The 23442-nt window shown below is 39.4% G+C and overlaps 1 protein-coding gene across 2 annotated transcripts in view; it reads left to right on the plus strand.

The window, feature by feature from the left end:
* KCNIP4 (Kv channel interacting protein 4) overlaps positions 1 to 23442 on the plus strand; it is a 968730-nt gene that overhangs the window by 103449 nt on the left and 841839 nt on the right. The gene's annotated exons all lie outside the window — the stretch shown is intronic.

Genomic DNA, 23442 nt, shown 5'->3' on the forward strand with positions numbered 1-23442 from the left:
GTTGTGGGCTCAATCCCCAGTAGTGGGCGTGCAGGAGGCAGCTGATCAGTGATTCTCTCTCATCATTGATGTTTCTCTCTCTTTCTCCCTCTCCGTTCCCTAAACTAAATGTCATAGCTTTTTTTTCCAGTTGCTTGTTTGTTTTTTATGTTTATTTCTATAAAATATTTTGATTATTTTTAATTTTTTTCTTCCTGAATATGTTACATCTTTCAGTGGCACTTGATTAACGGGGACAAAACTTCTGGAATCCAGTTGGCCCTCTATGGATATCTTTACCACATATGTCCTGACATGAAAAATGTAAAATAATCCAAGTGTGGTCAAGTTTGAGCATCACCAAAATTGACTTCAAAAACTTCCTCTTCTGTTAGTTTTTCTTTTTATAAGAAGGGGTTTATCAATCAGATTTTTCTATATAATAAGCCACCCACTTAGTGGCTTCCATCCACCATCATTTATTAGCTTGCAATACTGTGGGTTGACCATATGGCTGGACCCAGTTGGGCTGTTCTTCTCCAGGTATATCCTGGACTCACTTCCATAGCTACAGTCAGCTAGCAGATTGGTTGGGCAAGGTTGGTACTGGATGGCCTCCTTCACATGTTTGGCTGATCATTGCAGGGATGGAGGCAACTGTGCCATGTATCTCCAGCATCCAGCAGACTAGCCCGGGCTTCTTCACATGGTAACCGCAAGACAGGCAAAGCCCCCTTGCCCAAGCACTCATCAAGTCTCTGCTTCTGTCATGTTTGCTAATGTCTTATTGGCTGGTCTGTCACAGGGCCAAGATCAGATACCAAGAGGTAGAAATATACATTCCACCTGTACATGTCATATTTTTGAAGGGTGTACATATAGCAATTGGAGGAATGTGATCATTTTTTGTGATTTACTAGAATGGATTCATATTTTAGAGTAAAAAAACTCAGGTAGGAAAGACATTTCAAAGTTAATCACTGAGTAAGTGCTTTTCTGACTTAGCAGAATTCCCAGCTAAGTAGTAGTTCTTGCATTTTGATGTGTGTAAGAAGTTATTATATGTCCATTGATATGCAGCTTCTAGCATCCCTCCTCTCCCCTTTTCTGATTCAGTATGTTTGGGGTGGGGTCCTTATTTTTGTTAACCTTTCAATGTACAGTGATGTAGGAGACTTGGAAGGACTGTATTTTTCTGAATACAGAATAGGAAATGATATGCATGTGTATGTCTACACAAGAAATATGAGGCAATTTGTTGAAAGTTTTTATTTCTTTGAAATTCATGTTTTATCTGAATAAAATGAACCTTATAATACAGTTTTATTTGACCTCTAGCAAAAACTCAGGATAAACTTCAAGAAATTAAATTTTCCTTTACCTATATGATATATTCCTTTGTGAAAATAAAGTCAAATAATATGAAAAAGATTATTAAAGTATATATTATAGAAGTGCAAAGTGTTGTTAATAATTGATAACACACCTTGCTGAATCCAGCACTTATATGAAATAATTCTCTACAAAGATATTTCTCATTGATTTTGAATATTGTACATTTAATAAAAGGGAACAGCTGAAATAGGAAAATGGCAAATTAGATATTTTCCCCAACAGGTATATTTGCTATTTATAAATATTAAATCAGGAAAATTATTTGTAAGTTGAAGTCATCTGGAGAATAATTTGGTCTCTGGAGACTGATTAATTAAATAGTTTTATTATCAACTAATAAAAGATTCCCAGCATGCTGTTTGCCATTTCTGTTTCTGAAAGCATAATAAAAAATGTGTTATTTGTTTTACCTTATGTCCTATGGAGATAATATCAATGTGCCATGTATCTCTTGATAAATCATGTGCTTGGATGCCAGGTAGAAATTTCATGAGCTCATTTGTAATCCTGATTCAAAGTTAATGCCTACTTTATTTCACTGATTATAGATTTTACTTCTTCTTTTCCCTTAGGTATGTTCTATAAATATTGCTTCTTAGAGGTGCATCTTGAACTATTTTAAATTTCTAAATGCATATGTCAATTGTGCTCTCTTTCCTTCAGGATAATCATTGTAAAGATATGAATGAAAGATGTGATTAAGCACTTTTCTTATTTGTTAGCCAAGGTGTAATTCAGAGTCCAAGTGAGAAATACCAGTCTTCCCTATTCAAGTAAAATTCTCTCATTGTAACATTTTAAAATAAGAGGTTTAATAAATATGGTTTAAAATTAATTGTTTTATATATTATACTTATCCTATATAATAAAAGGATAATATGCAAATTGACTCTAATGGCAGAACAACCAAGAAGACACTATGACACACACTGACCACCATGGGGCAGAGCCTAGGGGTCCCAGACTGCGAGAGGGTGCAGGCCCAGCTGAGGGACGCCCCCAAGTGCATGAATTTTCATGCACTGGGCCTCTAGTATATAATATAAAGCAATGTGAGTTACTGCTGAGATTTTAAGTACCTATTTACTCATTCATTCATCTGCCTCATCATTACTGAAAACCTATTATGTGCTAGGTCAGTGATGGCGAACCTATGACACGCGTTTCAGAGGTGACACGTGAACTCATTTTTTTGTTTGATTTTTCTTTGTTAAATGGCATTTAAATATATAAAATAAATATCAAAAATATAAGTCTTTGTTTTACTATGGTTGCAAATATCAAAAAATTTCTATATGTGACACGGCACCAGAGTTAAGTTAGGGTTTTTCTAAATGCTGACACGCCGAGCTCAAAAGGCTCGCCATCACTGTGCTAGGTAATGGTGGGGCTGCGATGAATCACAAGAAATCCTGAAATGACATTTTCCATTCTACATTTAAGAGTTTATTCAGACCGTTGAGACCTTTTTATAATGTTGATATTCCTGTTTGCTAATTTCTCTAAATATTTTCAAAATCCCATTTAATAGTAGGTTTCATCCACTATTTAACATTTTAAAATTATCCTGCTCAATTCAGCTGTCCGGAAAAAAAAATTTAAAGGTTTTATTTCTTTGTAAATGGAATGTCTCTGACTTCTATTTTCCCCCAGAAACATATCATCTTTAATGTTATCTGGTGAAAAATTCAATGACCTTAAAAATATAGTTCATGGGGATTATTCAGGCTTCCATGGCACCTATAGGAGGATCCTAATGTCTTACTCAAAAGTCAGAGATTAGAGCTGAAATGGGCCTTGAACAATATTGTCTTGAACTTGTGCTGCACTGGAGGGTCCAGACACATGAGACAATTGCAAAAGGCCAGCTCATCTACCTGGGCTATCTGGCCACCTGAATTATAGTGGCTTCCCGTCATGCTACACCGAAATTAAGAGTAAGAAATTTCCCACACTAGTAATGGCTAACACTTACACCTACATTTTATGTTTAGGAGATAGAAAGACTGTTTTTTCTTCAAATGGCAACATGGTTCTTAGCATGAATCACATAATACAGCTGAAAATATATTCCAGTGTCTTTTCTCACAATGGATATGCCTGATGTTCACTCTTCAGTGATGCCAGTGACATTCAGCTAACAGTGACAATGATTTTGCAACCTGGGTGTCTCAAAATAGATTGGCCCTATCACGTGGAAATCAGCTGTTTTAGTATGGGTTTGTTTGCCTATGAGCAGCCCTAGAGCATACACCAAATTTAGATGAAAGAACAAAAGCCTTTAATGATTATTGAAATCAACTGAAATGTCAGTGAACTTAGGGAAATCCAATTATGGTGTGAATGAGAACTGATCAGCACAGCCAAATAGACAAAGCATCTGAAACTTCCCACAGTGCATTCCACTTCTGAAATTGCATTAGATTAAGGTCACGACTTGATGAATTACAGTGAAAGAGAAAGACAGTAGAATTAGTTGTCTTTCTGTTAGTGATTTGTTTCTCTTATCGGAGAATTTAGGCCCATATTCTGATGATTTTGTATGGCCTCAATGCTTCTTTCAATGTGTATAGACCCAAGTAGCTCATTTTCAAAATGTGTTGTCTTGCTATAGATCAACCACTTCTGTATATGGGTCAACATGTATAGGAAATCAAGGTTACAATGTTGTGTGTACTAGTATATGCATGTCTTACAATTTAGTGTTATTTTAAATGACTTTGTGTACCTTATATTGTTTATTCTGCAGACATCTGAAGTAAACTGCTCAAGAGAAAAACTAAGTACAAAGAGGTGTCTAATTTTTCTGATCATCTGATATTTTCTTAGCATATCTGCTTTCTTTATTTTATTTTTTTAACTTTCTAATCCACCCAGACCAATAGAATGAAATAATTCATTACTTATAATAGAAAGCCTTCTTTTTATTATTCAAGGGGCATTTAGTTAGCTATGTCACTTAATTATCTTGCCACCTTCCATCTGGGCATTGCTTCAGTATTTTAAGCCACTAAATATAATGAGCATTAAAAATTAGTTCACAGTGTCCATAAAAGTGACCAGTTCTCATAATGCTCATCAACAATGACTGCCTCATAATTCCTCTCTAATTATGAGCATCTCTCAGACCTAAGAAGTTTGAACAAAGATAGATTTTATAATTTTATATGATATTTTTTATTTAAACCTCTCTCTCTCGTACATGAAGACAATCACAAAATAGGTTAGTTTAAAATTATTTTATTTAAAGTAAAATCATCACATTGTTTCCTTCATCACATTTAAATAGAATCTGAGACTGTTCTTTCCTGTATGTGATAAATAGTTCTTAAGTATCTAGCTGTCACAACATGAGATTCTAGATAAATGGTGATAAATAAAACAATGTCACCCTGGCATTCACCATACTCAATGTCTGTTGCAGGAGACAGGCAATAGACAGGTTAACAAACAAATATCTAATTATAAAGATAAAAAATACATACACATCTCTGAAATAATAACATAGAAATTGAGAAGCACATGGCAGAGTTTGGGTAGGGGTTTCAGAAGAGAGGTGGATAGTTTTGGGTGAGAAACTGAGAGGCAGATGGTGGAAGGAGTGGCAGTGATCCTGGGTTTGTTCACATGTGGAGTTGGAATGAAGGGCTCTATGAGCAAAGAAGCCATTAGGAGAGGAGAGCAAACAGTCAGCATTAGGGACATGAACATCATCACCACCACCATATAGTAAGTGCTTACTAGGAGGCATTTTTAAAGAGCTTTACATGCATCTCTTAATTAATTCTCACAGCAGTTTTCCAAGATTAAATGTCATTGTCATTATCCTCAATTTATATATAAGAGAACAGGATGAGGAGGTCAAACTGGTTGTGACAGAGCCGAGATGTGAACTCGGGAAAGTTGGGCATCAGTCACAGAGGGCTCCCGATGGGATCAAGTAATAATGAAGGGATAGGATGTGGAGAGAAGGCAGGCAGATGCAGGTCCTCATGGGAAATCCCACACTGAGAGGAGGGCAGGAGGATGAGAAAATGGTAAGGGACTTCCGGGGAGAGGGGTAAAGGGAGAATGGTGTATTGGGGTAAAGAAGAGATGGTGTATTGGGAGATAGGGTAGGGGAGTGTGTCATGGAGGAGATGTGGTCAGTAGACTATAAAAGTCTAAAGCTCTTTGAGTTTGGTTTTACACATTCTCTCTGTCCTCAGTCTTTTTAAAATAGACATTTTATTTAATGGGAAGGATGGTCCTTTGACCTTTTCAGTAGCCAAATTTCTTTTCTTTTTGACAGTTTTCTTTACTTCGATGAGGTATGTTATAATTTAGTTGTTGAATATCTGAGATTTGGTCAAATGTTCATGCATATTCACTTCTGTTCAACACTAACTAGAAATAGTAAATTGTAAGGTGGAGAGGCTACGTGTTTTGTATAACATCATCATACACAAGATTTAGGGTTCATCTTTGTAGTGTCCATTCATCAGGTGATTTGACTGTAACTTCTTGTGAACTGACAGTTGGTTTCCATTACAATTCCTTTTTTAAAAATATATTTTTTATTTATTTCTGAGAGGAAGGAAGAGGGAGAGAGAGTTAGAAACATCAATGATGAGAGAGAATCATTGATCAATTGCTTCCTGGATGATGGAATGGAGCTAGCAACCCAGGTATGTGCCCTGACCAAGTATTGAAACCTGGCTTCCTGGTTCATAGGTCAACTCTCAAATATTGAGCCACACTGGCTGGGCTACAATTGCTTTTTAAATTAGATCATAATTTTAGGTTTGATTTTGGATGAGAACAAGAATATCCCATTATTCCTACCACAAATACCTTTAATAGAAACAACCAACCTCCCAAAGGACCTGCCTGTGAAACTCATCTTCATTATTGAAATCAAGTCACTTGCCACAAGGTGAACTGGATTGAAATTTTTTGTTTTGTAAACACAGTTAATCTACAATTTGCTCATATGAAAAAAAAACCTAATTAGTACCTACAACTGAGAAGATATTTATGGAGATCATACCAGCTGGTCGTCTAGATGGGGCAGATGGCCACTGCTCTTTAATGGGGGGAGAATAATGTGTTGGCCGGGACAGATCTGAATAAGAGACTTCATGAACTCTGTTTTCCATTTAAAAAATATTCTGTGATAGTATTTCCAAAAGCAGTAATTTCATGAGAATGGAGTCTAGCTTTAGAAACATGATCATTTGCATCCAGCTTTTATCCAGTGATAAAATAGCAATTTTTGTTCACTATCTCAATGCACACATGTTCACATACTCATAGAAGATAATTAGGCTATGTATGTTACAGCTGGAGATCAGATTCCCCACACCTTTTTTTGTTTTAAACATCGATGCTGTCTCCTGGCCCTGATCTCCCCTTCCAGTTGCTCTGCGCCATGCTTTGAAAGGGTAAGTAAACTCACCCTGCTGTTCTTAGGGAGTGAAAGGACAAAGGGGTTTTCCTCACACTCATCATTGTGTATCTGAAACATCGATGTTGTCTCCTGGCCCTGAGCTCCCCTTCCAGTTGCTCTGTGCCATGCTTTGAAAGGGCAAGTAAACTCACCCTGTTGTTCTTAGGGAGTGAAAGGGCAAAGGGGTTTTCCTCACACTCATCATTGTGTATCTGATGCGTATGCAAAAAAAAACAACAACAAAAAAACAACAACCTTTTTCCATTTTATTTGAGAGCTCTGAGACCCTTACTTAAAGTACTATTAGGTCTTTAGTGATCCCTAGTGACGGTGGTACTGGTGATGATGTTTGTGGTGATGGCAATGATTTCACTAACAGATAGATCTCCTGGCTCTTTGATCTTTGACTTTCTCCCTCGAGTATGTGAAAAATAAATATCAGTTTATTTATGCTATGGTATTTTATGTATTTTATGATAGTGCCTGTCCTAAGACAGATGATACTGATTTCTTAGAGAGGAGTGATTCTTAGATCTATATTTGTCTAGGTCTTGTAAAAATTAAGAAACGATATTTCTCTGTTAATATTTATTTTGTAGCAGGAAATCTGTAGTGACTTTTAAAATCCTCACCTACAGATATTTTTTTAATTGATTTTTAGAAAGAGAGAGAGAAACATCGATGTGATACACATCAATTGGTTGCCTCCCAAATTTACCCTGATAGGAGATGGAACTCTCAACCTGGGTATGTGCCCTGAAGGGAAATTGAACCCACAACCCTTTGGTTTATGGGAAGATGCTCCAACCATTGAGCAACCCAGCCAGGGCTATGGTAATTTTTAGTTTGTGTTTTTAACAGTATTTGTTTTTCTTGCTGTGTCTTCTTCCCCATTTCAACCAGGTAACTGGGTTTTCACTTTGGAGGTTTGGCGGGGCAGTAAAGAAATCTGTTTGAACATGGACACACCTGCTTTTTTCTGTAGAGACTTAGATTGGTTGTGGTGGTAATTTGAGTTTTTATAAACAGGTAAGAGAGAGAGAGAAGTGAAGGAACTTTTTTTGTCTTTACAGATTGGAATAATTCAGATGTATTTTATGGTTCTGCATTATCAGGAACCTTTGCGATTATGGCAGCATCTGGAGAGGTGGTAAAACATTGGACGATGTCATCTCTTGGGGCACCTCCGTAGGCTGGACCCAGGCACAATTTTCAAGTTTGGTGCAAGTGCCTGGACCCAGGTGTAGGAACCCTGCATCCCAAGCATGACACAGAAGCATCGGCGCTTGTAGCTGAGAAAGGGGCTATGTTGGCTGAGACCAAGAATGACCCAATGATGTGACCAGTGGCCTTATTAAAGAGTGAGGGCACTTAGGTCTTGAGCATTACGTAAGGGCCTGAGATCTTTGTGTGATCTGGTGGTGATTTTCTGGCACAGGATGTGATTTTAGCAGTGTTGGATTTGTATTGATTTAAGAAAATAAAGACATTGACATTTTTTGCAATTGAATTTATGGACTGAGATTAATTTCACTTCAGTTTCTTGTGTGGCCAAATACATTGTTTACCTAAACAACTCTTATGGGTTCTGATGTTAATAACAAGCCTAACCATTTGGCAGCTAACAACTCATGGTGTTGTCTTACAGTGTAGTTTAATTTTTTTATTGTTTGTCTTGATTTTTGTTTAGTGAGAATATGAGTACAGAGACCTTGTATTTATTTCTTTGCATTCTCTATAATATCTGGGATATCATTTTAGATACCTATGCTTGAGTCTCACCATTATACTTGTTCTGGAGAATATTATAAAAAAGCAATATTCATAATTGATATAATGCTGATTTTCTTGGATAACCAGAAGACTCTGATCAGTTACCAGTACTCATCTTGAAGGGAGAATTTAAGAAACTAAGAATGGGGATAATCTAATATTAAGTAGGTTTTCTCCTCTAGAGCTAGATGCATTTACATCCCACCCTCCCCCAAGGAAAAGAAGGGATAAGAATGATTTTGAATAGGGACAGCTGCCTAACATTTATGCTAAACATAGCTACCAAGAAGGCCCCAATTTTGTTGTTATAAGCATACTGATTTGTCATCTGGGATACTTAGGGATCTTTATTTTATTAAACCGGTCATTGTACGCTTATCCAGCACACCATTGCTTGCAATCATTTCAACCTAACATTGTTCTATGCTGATTACTTAACTGGAAAATTGGTATAAGAAACACTAAAAGTATTTGTGGATGTTAAGAGTTTTTGGACAATCTCCACTGTTTCATTGCCATCCAGTCTCATTTGCAAACATGACAAGGGCTCCTGAGGCCTTGCCTGTGTTGGCTAAGACACATTCTGCTGTTGTCTTGTATACCCTTGAATGTGCATATTCAGAATTCCTCTAAGCATCATGCTGGTTCCATCCTTATCAGGCCATGCCACACACTCCTTTTCTGGGTCAAAGCATACATACTACATTTAGTCAGTCTTAGAGGATGAAAAAGGGGGGAAATACCACGTAGGCCTGTCCCTCAGAAGGCTGTTTGAGCTGTTCTTTCTGAAGCTTTTCCTTGTGGAATCTGTTGGGCAGATAGCAGTGGCTTCCCTCCCACCTAGTGAAATGCCCCGTGAATCCTGCCCTCTTCCCCCCGTGTTTGCTAGAGGTATACTTTCACCAGTTCGGAAGCAGGATCATGCAGGGAAAGGTTTTTATTAAAAACATCTAGTTAACATATTATTATTACTTTATTCATTAGTTTAAAAGCTTTGAGACATGAACTGTGACTTAATTAAAGACTTACAAAGTTTCTTCACTCTTCCATCCAAATGCTTACTGAGTACCATGTATCCCATGGAGAATAGTGGATGGGAGGATTTGTGCAATGATCAGATGCTAGGTTTTACTCTTATTTCTCTTTCCCTGTCTCTGAGGCAGCTTCTCTATGTAGGATTAAATGGCACATGAAAGCTTAGGTTTTTAAAATATTATAGATCTGAAATCTGTTGCTTTCATTATGGAGTCCCCAAGTTCTCACATTCTATCTTACTTTTGTTCCCATGTCTCCTGTGCTTCGACACCAGGGATAAGCACAGTGAGCGGTTCCATGCTGCGTGATGCTTTGATTAATGCCCCACTTCTCTCTGGGATGCCAGCCCTAAACAGGTAGGGTCTGCGTCTCATTATTGATTCCTTTTCAAATACCCAAAGCCTAATACAATGTTTGACCCATCAGAGGTGCTCTACAAATTAAATAAACTCATGACGGCAGACGCAGATTATTAAAGTGGCATTCAGAGTGATGCTTAGGATGTAAAGTAAAGTAACTAAGCAGGAAGGAAAACTTCTGGTGGTTTAATTATGTAACGAAGCTGTAGACACTATAACCCTATCAGAGAGATATAACACGACACCTTGAGTTTTCTTGTATCTGCGATGCACTAGTTGACTGCCCAGGAATGCATGGCGAGGCTGGGGAAGTTCAGAAAGCTAAACTCAAAATATGTTCGGTGAATCCATGCTTTCTTACCCCAAGGGATTTATGTTTCCATTGAGGAAACACATTTCTTGAAATCTGTGGGTGGTGCAGCCCAGCGTGGTGGGTCAGGAGTTCTCTGTTCTAGACAAAGAGTTTCTCCTAAGAGCAGCTCTTCCCGGGAGAGGTTCTAGCAGGGCTTTGTGGCTCCTCTGCTCCTCTAGGGTATCCGGCAGATCAGGCCAGGGGGCTACCCCCCAAATTACAGATGTGGAGCTCATGGGATCATGTTCATAAAGGAGAAAAGAAGGAGGCCAGATCTATAGGGAATTCCAAAATTTGTTAAAATGAACCTCATATATCCATAAGACTAGCCATCCATTTCATATATTAACTGTTTATGCCTAAGAAAGCTAAGTGATGAAGGCAAGTCCTGTTCCATGTGGGGGGATATGACAACATTGAAACTGTATTCTTGACAATGAAACCAGTGATCATCATACTCTACCCCAGGATATATAGAGGCTGAAAATATACATTATGGGTGGAATAATTTTTATTGTGATTAAATATGTACATATAAGTGAACTGTATTACAATTTTTATTTTATTTTTTGCCTCATGAAAACACTTTGGGCAGTCCTATTCAATGTGAACCTGGCTTTCAGGAAAATGTAATATTTTATCTTCCTAGTTTTATTCCTAAATTTTATGGAAAGTTCTGCAGAAGCAATGTTGCAGAAGCAATGTTGAGGCAAGGCATCAATTTGTTATATTTGCTATTGATTGAGGGGGCATCAGGAGCCAATTAGTTGTATGTGTAGTGAGAGTTAGAAAGGTCAGAAAATTTGTCCCATTAAGTGGACCATTGAATAATGAAGAACTTTTGCCCCAATTAGCAAAAGGAGGAGCATTGGTGCAAATATCATAAAGAGGTGACACATTCTTTAATGTTCTCATTGCCTGGAGCCATGTTATATTAGCATATTTCTGGGAATTTCCTAGACATTTTTAGAACTTGCAAGAATAAGTTGTCAGTGAATTGATTAGTAACTCTTAACATCTATTAATTAAACAGGTGACCTTAATATGATTTATTGATATTTGTGGTAAGCTGCCTTGACTCAGCGACCCCTCATCCTTCTCATGGATGCATATATCAGCTGGCCACATACCAACATACAAGGTTAAGTAAGTCTAATTTTTGTGGAGATGTGTAGGTTAGCAGATTTAGGACAAAGATTGTCCTGGGATCTATACTCTGGACTCACTCAGCTGCAAAGAATCCCCTTCATGGGGCCAATGGTCCCTAATTTCCTAGTAGTGTTCCAGCAGATGTCCCAAACTACTATTGCTTTGGCCACACATTTCTTCGTAGTGGCTTAAGCCATTCCATGGCTCAATTTCCATAACCACTTATCTAATGTCCTGTCCCTCCCCTCTAGTACCCCAGGTACAAAATAGAAAACAAACTCTTTTGAGGAATAGTATAGGTGGTCACTAGTCTCCTTGTTCAGTTCACATAAAACCACTGGTCTTACAGGCTCATTACCTATTACTTACCTATGATTTACCTACCACTCACATTTATCTACCTATTTTAGAGGTTTTCTTTTTTTTTAGTAAAGGTATTTATTTTCTCATAAATTAAGAAAAGTTACATGTCAATTACCTTCTACTAGTGACATAATGGCGAAAGTTCCTTGGACACGAAGCTGTGAAAATCTGTTAGACTATAATCTCTTTCACATACTTGTTAATCCATTCCAGGAAAATACGTAAAATTCTCTGAACCTGAGCTCCCTGTACAAGGGACATAACACTTCACTGGATTTTTCTGAGAAATCAGTGAGAGGATGTCCTCGAAAGAATGTTACACAGTGCTTTGCCAAGTTCTTGATTTAGAGAAGGAATGTAACAGAAGTGCTTACCCAGGTTGACAAAAACAAACCAACCATAAAAAAAAGCAGAAGAGATTTGTTGGTAAATGTTACTACTAAAATTCCTTTTAGAAGCCATAGTATATTAATGACCTGAGGCGTTAGAGAAGGTTTATGTTCTTCATCAACTACTGCATGCTATGTTTGGGAGTATATTGTCTTCTGCCATACTGGCAACTTGTTTTTGGAAGGCTTTTCATTGAGAAGTTCTATATTAAAGTAAGCAGTATTGGATTTTTCTTTCCATTCCTCTAGGCCCTGTTTTATTATATTTTGGCTTACTCATTTTTTTCCCCAATAACCATTCATTGAAAACAGAGAATGCAGATGTCTGGGCAGTGGGTTGTGGGTTGTTGTGTCAGGGTATGTAATTCATTTGCTTATTTTAATTGTTCAACTTTTATTTTAAAGTATTGTTCCTTGGGAGTAACGTGTGTGTGTGTGTGTGTGTGTGTGTGTGTGTGTGTGTGTGTGTGTGGTTTCTTTAGAAATGATGATAACTTTACAATATTAATTGACCTGATGTGGTTCACTTTGTATTTTTTGCTTTGACCAAAGAAGGAAAGAAAATGGTACTAAAGTCCTTTTGCTAAACATTGTTAAAGCAAATCTAACTATAGTAAAATGAAGATTATATATAAGTAATGAATTTCAGCAAATCTTCAGCATCTCTCAGGATTTTCATTGAAAACAGTATATCCAACTATGAAAACTGCCAGCTACAGAGCCTCATATCATAGTCAGAATTTCTAGTGGTCACTAATTAACATATTAACCTTCCTGATTAAAATACCCTAATCACTGATGATGTAATTTTATTAACAAAATGATAGAATGAACACTTTGGGGGGAGGACCTCATTTCTAATCAGAAGGTTGAAGAAAGTACAGGAGTTTTCTATAAGTTCAGCTGTCAAAAATATATACTCTATATAAGATTATCTTAAGGACAATTTTTGTTCAAATTGAGTGGAGAAAAGAACAGGATAGACTACATTTCATAAAGAATCTTCTACCACACACCAACCCCCCCCCCCCCCGAAAAAAATAATTGGGTAACATGTGAGCATCTTTTTAAATGCATTGCTGCGATGACAAGAATGTAAAAATGTAAGAGATCCTCAGAGGCCAAAAGTGAAAAGGAAGCCAAAATCCAGATATTAAAGAAAACTGTACTAGAGTTACTAACTGTCCCACAATGCCTTCTGACCAAGGATATGTATGAACTTCTGTTTTGATTTCAATAGGGGCATGGAGGAAGGGGAACAGAGCTTGGAACCCATGCCAGGCAGGGAATATGAAAATAAATCTCCTGGCCCTGTATAAGTCTGGGACTCTCAAGGTGTACAGAGAACGAGCAGCAAGAAAGCATATTTGTCTGAAAACGTGTCATTGGTTAGAGCAGCGGTTCTCAACCTGTGGGTCGCGACCCCTTTTGGGGTCGAATGACCCTCTCACAGGGGTCGCCTAAGACCATCGGAAAACACATATATAATTACATATTGTTTTTGTGATTAATCACTATGCTTTAATTATGTTCAATTTGTAACAATGAAATTGGGGGTCACCACAACATGAGGAACTGTATTAAAGGGTCGCAGCATTAGGAAGGTTGAGAACCACTGGTTTAGAGGGAAAAATAAAATTTCCCTTTGGAATCTGTAACCATAATCCAATCCTCCCATGGCTTAGAAGTTCACCTTTATACTAATTGTACATTTCAAAAAAACTTAAGCTAAAATTTATTTTCAAGATATCCCTGAGATTCTTACAGAGGTGGAACCATCATCAAAAAGACCAAAGGGAGCACAGAAGACAGTCTCGTTTTCTGAAATAATCCAAAATTTCTGAAAGAAGTACTTGTAACCCTTTGCTTTTATTTGTTGCCTTTTTAGTCTCTCACCTGTTTTCCAGTTAACCAAGAAAAATAGCAGTTTTCATATAATGATGTATTCTAAAGTAGAGATTTCTATGCAACTGCAAGCTGATAAAGGAATCAGACATTTCTGTTGGGTGAATGCAAGAACTAAGTATTAAAGTTATAAAGTTTTAAGATTATGATGATGTACAATGCTATCCTTTCAGCTTCTGTTTTCCTTAACTTAAGTAAATAGCTTAGTAACATAAATGGTGACATCCTGCAAAGTAGTCATTCCTTTAAAGATTCAGTTAGGCCCAGCTAGCATGGCTCAGTGGTTGAGCATCAACCTATGAACCAGGAGGTCAGGGTTTGATTCCCCATCAGGGCACATACCCGGGTTGCAGGCTGGATACCCAGTGTGGGGTGTGCAGAGGCAGCTGATCAATGATTCTCTCTCATCATTGATCTTTCTATCTCTCCCTCTCTGAAATCAATAAAAATATATATTTTAAAAAGATTCAGTTAGATTCTCTTAGAGATTCTGATGCAATGATTACACTGGATTGCATTGGAGTTTCATTCAGGATAGCAAGGTACTTTATCAGTGGAGTGTGTGATATTTAGGTTTGAGGATAGAGCCCTCTTCTGGCAATTATAAGTAATTTTATATTTAAACGGAAATATACAAAGCTAGTCTGGAAATCAGATTTTAAAAATATTAAGCTGAGCAGTGGAACATCAATTACCCAAGGTGTGAGGTTTTGGTAAAGAAAACTTTTCCCCTAAAAATCTCCTAAATTCCTCTATGAAATGTGAGCGTAGTCTGCAGTCTGCTCTAAAAACGGTAAAGTGAGTGCACGCAGAGTCTCTTATTTTTATAGTTGTTGCTTAGAAGTATTTCCAGCGTTGGTGAGATCTGTTTCTAATCCACAAGGCATTTTGAAAGTGTTTCCAGGGTGGAATGCTCTTCTCAGGACATGGTTGTGTGGCGACCTGCTGTTATTTCTTATGAAAATGAGCATGCCCTTTACTTGGGTTCATTTTCATCCTGCGTTTTGGCCTCTAGTCCTCGCTTCTCACGACTGAAACCCAGTACGCACCAGGCTGTATGTGGTTTCTTCCCGGCTCCTCTCATTTGCCCCTAAACATTCCGCTTTGCCGGGAGCCCTTTCCGGTAAGTGGCATGCCAAGCGGCTTCTCACGACAGCTTCGTAACCACAATGACATTTCTATGCTTTTCCTAGTGTCAAATGGATATCGAAAATGTGCAGAAACCAAATTTCAGTTCTGGGCCCACATTCAAATCAATTTAAACCGAATCCAAATGGAACCTGATGTTCATTTCCACAAGTAATTGTTGAAAAGCCGAATTTGGGCAGATTCCCTGAGAAATGGTATTTACTTAAATAGGAGTAGCATAAAGTGATTCCACCTCACACCTGATTTATAAAAGAAGTGAGCACTCATACAATGCCCTCTTTTGTGCATATAAGCAGTTATACACACAGAGAGCTAAATCTTTTTACTTATGGGGTTTTTAGGAAAACGGTATGTATACAACTTTTTAAGTTGTGAAGAAGTGAACTGTCTACAAAAAGCACATACAGCTCTTAACACGGATACAGCAAAGACATTGCCTAGTCTTAAACAACCACATCCCTGTGACCCAGTTGATGTAACTACGAATAATGTGGAAATTTAGATGTTTCTAAAAGAGTTACTTTTTGTGATGCAAATTGCTGAAATGGCCATTTGCAGACTGCCCTTAAAATGAATGTGCAACTCTCGCCATCTAGTGGTCATATTTAGGAGACAAGAGCAAAACAATGTTTCCACTATCCAGTTAGAAGTAACTAACTCCTTCCATTAACTCTAAGCTAAATTGCTGGCTGAGATGAAATATTGCACATAGAATTTATTTTTAAATGAAAGTTTAAAAGCTGAATTCACTAAAAAATAAATGAAAGTTTATATAAGCCAAGATGGATTGATGAACATATCTCTCCATTGAAGAACTAAAACATCAGTATTTGTAGGGATTCTTCTCCAAGTCAGCCGTGAAGTCCTGGAGGGGAGAAGCTGCCTTAGCTATCTTTGCATCCTAGACGACTAGCCACATGCCTGGCACAGGGTCAGTGTGTGCAGAGTGCAGGCACTTCCTGCCATCTTGCCTTAGAGGCTGTGTCTTCCTGAAGTGAGAGGCTGGGGATGGCACCTCTTTGCAGTTCTTAGCACAGAGTTTAGAGTAGCTGGTTAGCACATGAATGATGCATGTTTGATTGATGTGCTAGAAATTGTGAACTGCCCACTTTGTCACTCAGCTAAGTATTGATGTCATACAACTAATTAATGAAGTCTCAATTTAAGCGTACATGGGACAGCGGTCTCATTTGCTCTTTCATTCTCCATTTCCCATAATATGTCAACTCCTTGTTTAAAGTTGACTATGAGCTTGTGGGAGGCAGCCAATCAATGGTTCACTCCCATCATTGATATTTTTGTCCCTCTCTCCCTCTTCAACTTCTCTGAAATCAATAAAAATATATTTTAAAAATATTATCAAGTTTTGATTGCTTAATCAACACTAATGACATTACTCTCAAATTGATATGAAATTCATGAATGAAAAGCAATAACAGCTTTTTCCTCTTCCTTCTTTAGTTCCCCAAACCGCAAATGCCAAGGTGGTTAACTTGCAAAGGGCCGGAAACTTCCTGGATGAAATAAGACTGACAAAGCCTATTGTCGATTTCTGGAACTTAACTTTAAATATCTTTGGGGAAATCTATCAAATGACCTACCTTCAAATCCATAGGTTTTGTTTGATTGATTTTTTTCCACTTTGTTCATTTCCTGTCCCACCTGGAGCAAGAGTCATGATTTGAAGGAGGTTCCCATGGCACAGTGATGGCAAGTCCCTCACTATCTTTTCCAGTGGCTCATTTATTTATTCTAAAATTAAATACGAAGTTGAAGAGGTTAGAGCTTGTGTAGATGATTACTGCCCGGCAGAAACCCAGCATGTGTGTTGGGTGGCAGTGACACTGTTCCTCAGTGACACCTGTCATTACTCATTCCACTTCTGTCACTTTAAAAGGCACAGCCTTCAAAGTCCCCTAGGGCCTCTCAGGTTTGCCTCTGGTAATTCCAGATTCTGTGGGAGATGGATGCTCGGAACTCCGAGAGTCCTGCCTTTGGCATTTTTGACTTGTGTTTCTGTTGTGCGTGCTTTGGAATATGAGACACCGTAACGATACAGGAGACGGAAGGCTTATGTTTCAGACACCTATGGAGCCTTCACCTCGCCAAAGCACAGCATCTTGAAATCTAATTGGCCGAGGCTTCGGAGTTGCCCTATAAGGAACACAGTTCCATTAAAGAAGTTGAGACTGCAAGCGCCAGCTGTTGTGCAGAAAGGGCTGTTTGTGAGGAAGTTGGCTATTACTAGGACTGCGTTTTCTAGGTTTGATTTCTAACATTGCTTCCCTGCAGTTTGCACAAAAGCCGCTTGACCTCCCCGTCCCTCCTTTCATGCAAATGAGCCACTCACCTGCTCTCTACAGTTCTTATTCCCTGAGAACAGGACTTGGCACCAGTGGCCATTCAGTAGATGTTCTTAGTGTCATGTTAGTTGTCAGTGGTAGGATTCCTATTTGTAGTCACATTGTTAGGCATCACCTGAGGCTTCTTTCCTTCTTTAGAGTTTTATGGTCGTGGTCGGTTTGACCCACCAAGTGTCCAGTAAAATATCCCTGTCCCCTGTCCCTCCAGATGGAGTCTGTCACCATGCTCGTTTCCTACCCACGATGCCCACCACTGGGGAAGAAGAGAGACTGAGGCAGAGGCCATGGGGTTGATAAGGGAGCTTGTTGTATTCATCACCCTTGGGATTTGCAGGAATCATTGAGGCAAACATTCCATGAGGCCTGCAACAGCAGACAAGAACTCCAGCTGTGGAATGATTGTAATGAGAGAGATAATAACTCCCATGTATAATGGCTTCCACCATGCTGAGCACCTACTAAATGATTTATGGCGTTAACTTATTGAATACAGGTAACATTTATATAAAGTGACGACTATTATTTCTGTTTTAGTGATGCAGCAGGGGCTTCAGCAAGCTTATTTGACCTGCCCTGACTCATGGTAATAAGTACCAGGGAGAAAATTCAAATCCAGGTTTATCTGTTTATTGAACCTACAAAAAAGTGAAAATAAATCGTCTTGCTCATGAAGTAGTAGGGTATAGTGAAAAGAGTTCTGGTTGGGTATAAAAAAGACTACGAATTCAGAGCTCGCCATGTCCGGATGCTCATTGGATGCTCACCTGGTGACCCTCTAATTTTCCTCACTTCACAGATGAGGAGCTGGAAGCAGAGGGCTGGCCAGGTCATATGACCAGTGAAAGGTGGGGCTGAGACTGCAGCCCAGGCTGGCTTTGCAGTCTGCAAGGTCTGGATGACCACATGAGGCCCAGTGCCAGTCTCAGCAGGGGTATTTTCTAGACCAAGCATGTCAAACTCATGGCCAGCGGGCCGCATGCCTTATGAAGCCTGCAGGCCGTGAATTTGACATGCTTGTTCTAGACAGTTACTGGGGAAGTTGCCTGCCAATCCAGGTCTTGGTTTCCTCATTTGTAAATTATTGACCTTACCTGCTCTGTCCTCTTCAGAAGCTTTCTGCAAGATATAAAGCACTTGTGTGCAAATGCTTTCTAAATTTGCAAAGCATTATGAAATATGGTCATTCATTAAGCTATTATTCAGTCCTGGGCAGTGCGTAAGCCAATGCAATATACGTAAAATACATGTATTATGGAATAAACCTATTCCTTATTTCTCCTATTACCTTTCACTACATAAATAAATTACCAAATAAGCAAATGCATAAAAGATGCTCCCTTCTTTGTTTAAGCTTTGAGATGAGCAAAAGGTGTACCATGAACTTGGCCTTTTTGAAATTAGTGGGGAATAAGTTTACGAATTGACAAGAAGGTTCAAAATGGATGTAATGGTTTATATCTACATGCTTTTTTAAAAAATGTATTTTACTGATTTTTTACAGAGAGGAAGGGTGAGGGATAGAGAGTTAGAAACATCGATGAGAGAGAAACATCGATCAGCTGCCCCCTGCATACCCCCTATTGGGGATGTGCCTGCAACCAAGGTACATGCTCTTGACCGGAATCGAACCCGGGACCCTTGAGTCCACAGGCTGATGCTCTATCCACTGAGCCAAACCAGTTAGGACAACATCTACATGCTTTTAAAAGACAGATACAACCTGTTTTTGTTTAGGAAGTAATCGCATTGTTATGCTCTTGGTTTATGTTATAAATGCTGATCAAGTGCTTTGTTCCTTGTGACTTGTCCCTCGTGATGCATCATCTCAGGGCACAAAGGTGGATGCAGTCCTGACTGGTGCAGCTTCTACGCTGAATTGAGTTGTATGCAGGGTGTGGCAAAAGTAGGTTTACAGTTGTGAGTATGCAAAACACAGAGCTTATTTTTGCATTGTTATTTATTATTGTTTTATTTTTCATATGAACAACTGTGTCTACTTTTGACCCACTCTGTATGTGCCAGTTAACTTACAAAGTTTAAAAAAAAGTGATACACTGAGGTTGACACTAGATTCCCTAAACCATGCTATGTTCTAGCTTCGGCCTGAGTGGTGTAATTCCCTGTACAGAAGGGGAAGTATTTGCAGAGAGAGGAACTTATCTAGGGTCTGTTGTCATGGTCAGTGAGTCCGGGTGCAGCTGAGGCACAGCAGAGGAGTGCCTTACTCCCCATTGGCGAATGCTGAAAGGCCCTGTGTGATGGGCCCTAACTGCTTATGGCTCTGAGCTCTGGGGTCAAAGTCAAGATTTCAAGGTTATTTGGATTTTCCTATGCTTAGAATATTTCTGCTCTCAGCCCACTCCCTGTCCTAATCACCCCATCTATTCATTCTGTTTATTAAAATAGTAAATATTATTGGATGATAACAACATGAAGATAAAATACTGCATAGTTGTTAGCCTGGAGGAAGGCAGGAGGAAGGGATGAGGGGAAGAATGGAGCGAGAGAGAAACAGGTTTCAACGAACACCTGCTGGGTACAGATGATGACTCAAATCACTTAATGCATGAACTTCCATTCTCGTAAGAACGTATGAAGTAGATGCCATATACTTTAGCTCAGATGTGGAAGTTAGAATGATTAAGTCTGACACACTCAAAGACACTTGGTATTTGCTGTCATCTTTGACACCTCAGCTCATAGTATGTCATGTCCTGACTTCCCAGAAAGGTTTAGTCTGAGCGCTGTTGGTTACAAGCAATAGAAGCCCATTTATAACCAGTTGAAGAATAAAAAAAGATATTGACATTATTGTCTCATACAACAAGAGAATCCAGGGGTGTAGCTGGCCTCAGAGGTGCCCCTGAACATCACCTCTCAGATTTCCCTTTTGGTTTGGCCTCATTCTGCACACAGGTTCCTTCATGAGATAAGTGGAAGAAGAGCATAGATCCAGATAGTTCTAAGCTTGCTTCATCTTAATTTAGCAAGTTGAAAGGAAAATGAGAGCCCTCACCCCCCAAAATGGGTGCCTCTCCCTGCAAGAGAAATGTATAGTCTCCCTTTCTAACTCAGCCCCAGAATATGACTTACTTGGACCCAAGAGGTAAGTGTTTCTCTTCCGGGAGGTAGATTTAAGAGCCAGTGTGTGGTTCATCTTGACCTTCCCCCACGCCCCACCCCGCCCTCCCCATCTCTGGGATTAGGGAAGCATATGTGGATCAGGGTTCCTGAGGGACTGTAATGAGTAGTAGCTCAGTTTTCTCATGATGAAAGTATATCTTTACTTTGCTGTTTTGGGGTGCTCAGATTTGATTTTCTGGCTGGTTGTTACCACAACATAACCCAGGCTGTCCTGGGTAGCAGTAGATGAAGGAAGGATACTGGCCTATGTGGCTCAGGTGCAATGCCCATCCTTTGTCCATTGACTGTGGCCAGGTAGGTGACATATGGGGTAATAGCCAAAAGCGGAAACAATCCGAAGGTCCATCAACTGATGAATGGACACATGAAATGCATACAATTGAATGTTCTTTGGCAATAAGAAGAAATGAAGTACTGATTCATGCTACAACATGGATGAAACCAATGCTACATAAAAGCAGTATACTTCCATCTGTATGAAATGTTCAGAATGGGCAAATCTGTAGAGACAGAAAGCAGATTAGTATTGACTTGGGACTTCCTGAAGGGGGTTGGGGATGGTAGCTAATGGGTATGGGGTTTGTTTTGCGAGATAAAAATGATCTAAAATTGATTGTGATGATAGCTGCACAGCCCTATGCATATAATAATATGAATTAAATTGACCACTTTAAATGAGCAAATTGCCTAGCAAGTGAATTATATTCCAATACAGCTGTTACAAAATAATGGTACTGGTGGGGTCTGAACATCTGTGGCTTTTTTAAAGCTCCCCAGGCAATTCTGATTCACAGTAATTGTTTAAAACTACTAGTGTAGATGGACCAAACTGACCCATCTCTCCTGTCTTACACATTAAGAGACCATCTGGTTGGGAGGGGTGGGATGTGGGTAGGGGCAGTCAATAATCTATCTTCATAGCTCATGAACAATTTCATTCCTGTTTTACATCACCTGACTTAGCTTAAAAGACCATCTGGATGCAAGAAATAGCACTGGTCATGAAGGTTTGGGGAATATTAAGTTACTCTCAACTCAGCATTAACTCAAAGATAGTTAAACAAATTTACTCTGGTAAAGAGTAGAAAGAAACTAAATTTAGGACTTGATTATGGTGAGATAAATGACAATACCATGTGAGGGAGCCAGGAGTTGTACTCATTGATGATAAATTCCACATTTATTGACATAAATGGATTTTCATCAGATTGTTCCACATGAAAATACATCTTTAGGGATATGGTGTTTGGCTTTACAGTTACTTACACTCTTGAGATTTTTGACATCTACTTATAATTTTTAACAGTTTTTTTAAAAGTATCACCTGAGGATATGTTTTTTTTTTATTGACTTGAGAGATGGGGAGGAGGGGAGAGAGAGAGAGAGAAACATCTATGTGAGAAACATTGATTGGTTGCCTCCCGCATGAGCGCCGATATAATGTTTTCACATTCAAAATATGTCATTACTATTGACCCAGTGCACGGATTCATGCACATTGAAAGGAAATTAATTAGAAGGTGGCTGGCGGGGCAGGACTAGGCGAGACGGGCCAGACACGCCCTGGAGCCAACCTCCCACAGTCCCTCCCTGGCATCTGCGGAATGAGCAGGGTCCCTCTGGCAGGTGGGGTTCCTCGGCCTGGCCTGCGGGGATCTGGCTGAAACCAGCTCTCTGACATCCCCCATGGGGTCCCGGAGTGCAAGAGGGCACTCTGTAAAGTTGCTGTGGTACAGGGTGTGGAATGCAAATGCAAGTGTGCAGTTAACCAGATTCGGGGCCCACAGTGCCCCAGTAACAACATAACCCATGGATGAAGGTGGAATCGCACGGCCCCCACGAGGAATCAGGCTTCCTCCTCTCTGGTTTTGGGGTGCATCACCGAGAACTGCCGCTGCCAAGTCACTGCAGCTTGGCAGCTCCTGCATTGAGCGTCTGCCCCCTGGTGGTCAGTGCGTGTCATAGTGACCAGTCGGACAGGTGGAGGACAATTAGCATATTAGCCTTTTATATAGATAGATATCTGATTTTGAGAAGACATCTTTGTGCACATATTTGTGTGTATGACAGGTTGATATCTTAGAATATGAATAATCCAAAGATAAAACCACTAACTTTCATAGCACTTTTAATACTCCAAGTTTTTATTTTAAATATAAACTATTACTTTTCAATATCAGAAATTATATTCTCTAGGTTTAAGAATCCTTTCCTTGGGCATGAAAGTTTTTGATCATTTGAAAGACTGTTAAGTTGCTGTTACACAGAATGGTAGGATACAGAAGTTGTTGGAGTCCTAGTATGTTTATGTTGATACTAGAGGCACAGTGCACAAATTCGTGCACGAGTGGGGTCCAGCCAGCCCTCCTCAATCAGGGAAGATTGGGGGCGGGGCCAGCCAGGGCGAGAGGCTGCAGGTGGTTGGCTCTGCCCCCTGTCGAACTCCCGGTCGAACTCCAGGTTGAGGGAATATTTGCATATTAACCTTTTATTATTTAGGACTAGAGGCCCGGTGCACAAAATTTGTCCATGGGCGGGGGGGGTCCCTCAGCCCGGCCTGCACCCGCTCCAATCTGGGACCCCTTGGGGAATGTCCAGCTTCTGGTTTAGGCCCCATCCCTGTGGGATGGGGCCTAAACTGGCAGGGGGGCATTTCTTT

This window comes from Myotis brandtii, unplaced genomic scaffold, assembly GCF_000412655.1.
Source record: "Myotis brandtii unplaced genomic scaffold, ASM41265v1 scaffold869, whole genome shotgun sequence".
Taxonomy (NCBI): Eukaryota; Metazoa; Chordata; class Mammalia; order Chiroptera; family Vespertilionidae; genus Myotis; species Myotis brandtii.